The 2,500-nt window shown below is 56.1% G+C and overlaps 1 non-coding gene across 1 annotated transcript in view; it reads right to left on the bottom strand.

The window, feature by feature from the left end:
- Window positions 1-326, bottom strand: part of LOC126151461 (small subunit ribosomal RNA) — a 1,909-nt gene extending 1,583 nt beyond the window's left edge. Inside the window, exon 1 of the ribosomal RNA XR_007531970.1 lies at window positions 1-326. This exon is cut by the window's left edge and continues 1,583 nt beyond it. This is a non-coding gene — a ribosomal RNA (small subunit ribosomal RNA).
- Between the last annotated feature and the right edge of the window lie 2,174 nt (window positions 327-2,500).

The raw sequence follows: 2,500 nt of genomic DNA, 5'->3' as shown, positions 1-2,500 counted from the left end.
GGCAGACATTTGAAAGATGCGTCGCCGGTACGAGGACCGTGCGATCAGCCCAAAGTTATTCAGAGTCACCAAGGCAAACGGACCGGACGAGCCGACCGATTGGTTTTGATCTAATAAAAGCGTCCCTTCCATCTCTGGTCGGGACTCTGTTTGCATGTATTAGCTCTAGAATTACCACAGTTATCCAAGTAACGTGGGTACGATCTAAGGAACCATAACTGATTTAATGAGCCATTCGCGGTTTCACCTTAATGCGGCTTGTACTGAGACATGCATGGCTTAATCTTTGAGACAAGCATATGACTACTGGCAGGATCAACCAGGGAGCTGCGTCAACTAGAGCTGAGCAGCCGGCCGCCCGGGAGTGTGTCCCGGGGGCCCGCGCGAACACGCAAGCGTCCGCTCAATTATTCTGCAAACAGGAGGAGGCTGAGCTCCCCTGCACAATACACCTCGAAACCCTCTCAGGTCCCGGCGGCGCGCAGCGCCGTCCTAAGTACTTGGTCGGGTTCGAGAGAGGCGCAATCGCCCGGAGTTAGGCGAGTAGACGCTTTAGGTGCGACCACCCGTGCTCCCAACTGAGCTTGCCGCTGCCGACAGAGGCCCGGGAGCGTGCTGTCGTGGCATTGCCGGCGGGAGACAACACGCGCCACCTACGGTGACCGGCAGCTCCAACGCCAGCGCCACAGAAGGGCAAAGGCCCCACGTGGGTGCCGACGCGAACTCTCCCAGCACAGCGCACGTGCCAACACGTCTGCACAACTGCGATACAAACCACCAGCGAGAACCGCTGGGGCGACCGAGCAGCAGACGGCGTCGCGGCGCCGAGTGCCGGGCGGCGGCGCATCCTCAACGCACACAGTCCTCAATCGGACCAGCACACTGCAGATGTCCACCGCGCTTCGCACCGGGCCGGCGAGGACCCACTTTGGCTGCACGGCGCCGCGCGCAGGGTGCCCCGGCGCGCAGCTGCGCCGCCTGCCGCGTCCGTCGGCCGGCGCGCCTGCCACTGGGCGCCCCCACCAGCCGGCTGTAGCGCGTGCGCCCACGCACCGCGCGGCCAGCACGCCGGGCGGCCCCCCCTCACCGGCCGGGGACAGTCCCACCCACCCACAGCCGCGTATCGCTTCACACCCAGATCCACATTCACGTTCATTGGTGTGGTGGGTATCGCTGACACAACCGCGTCATAGCTGTACCGATCGTTGCCCTCACAGATGTACCTCCAGCAAGATCAACCGCACCACAACGGGTTACCAGTTGTTCATTTGCGTAACGTCACCAGTAAACGTACACGTCCACGTCCATCCCCGTTTGCAAAGTCAACTATTATTGCATGCCTGCCTGTCAGGTGTCAAGACACACTACATCCGCTCACATCCACGCAACAAAATGTGCCCGACTAGAGGGCACGTGGAAGGTGCCCCCGTACGTATGCGATGTCCATTGCGCGACGAACTGTCAACCAGCCTCTGTAGCATGTCGCAGATGTGGAACGCGGGACACCGTGCTATCACATTGTGTGAGAAGAGACTACTATGTCTGCATACACGCGCCACTACATGAACAGACGGCTCATGCTGATCGCCATCCACTGCGTCCATTACTCCCACACGTCTCTATGGCGTACCACACTGCAATACAGCTGTTATGGGGAGATGACACGTAGCTGTGTACACAACATTCTGAGCGGGTTGCGGTTGGACAACAATACATTAATGTAACGTGTCATATGCCATTTACAGAGCAGGTTAAGGCACAACGTGGGTTAGGTTAAGGCACAACGTGGGTTATGTTAAGGCACAACGTGGGTTATGTTAAGGCACAACGTGGGTTAGGTTAAGGCACAACGTGGGTTAGGTTAAGGCACAACGTGGGGTAGATTGCGGCACAACTTGGGGTAGATTGCGGCACAACTTGGGGTAGATTGCGGCACAACTTGGGGTAGATTGCGGCACAACTTGGGGTAGATTGCGGCACAACTTGGGGTAGATTGCGGCACAACTTGGGGTAGATTGCGGTACAACTTGGGGTAGATTGCGGTACAACTTGGGGTAGATTGCGGTACAACTTGGGGTAGATTGCGGTACAACTTGGGGTAGATTGCGGTACAACTTGGGGTAGATTGCGGTACAACTTGGGGTAGATTGCGGTACAACTTGGGGTAGATTGCGGTACAACTTGGGGTAGATTGCGGTACAACTTGGGGTAGATTGCGGTACAACTTGGGGTAGATTGCGGTACAAATTGCATTACATTGCGGTGCAAATTGCGTTACATTGCGGTGCAAATTGCGTTAGGTTAAGGTGCAACACAGGTTAGGTTAAGGTGCAACACAGGTTAGGTTAAGGTGCAACACAGGTTAGGTTAAGGTGCAACAGAGGTTAGGTTAAGGCGACATAGGTTAGGTTAAGGTGCAAGATGGGTTAGGTTAAGGTGACATAGGTTAGGTTAAGGTGACATAGGTTAGGTTAAGGTGACATAGGTTAGGTTAAGGTGA

The sequence above is a fragment of the Schistocerca cancellata genome, unplaced genomic scaffold (assembly GCF_023864275.1).
Source record: "Schistocerca cancellata isolate TAMUIC-IGC-003103 unplaced genomic scaffold, iqSchCanc2.1 HiC_scaffold_1065, whole genome shotgun sequence".
NCBI lineage: Eukaryota > Metazoa > Arthropoda > Insecta > Orthoptera > Acrididae > Schistocerca > Schistocerca cancellata.
Note: the sequence above shows the minus strand (reverse complement) of the source record. Positions and strands in the feature narration are given on the sequence as shown.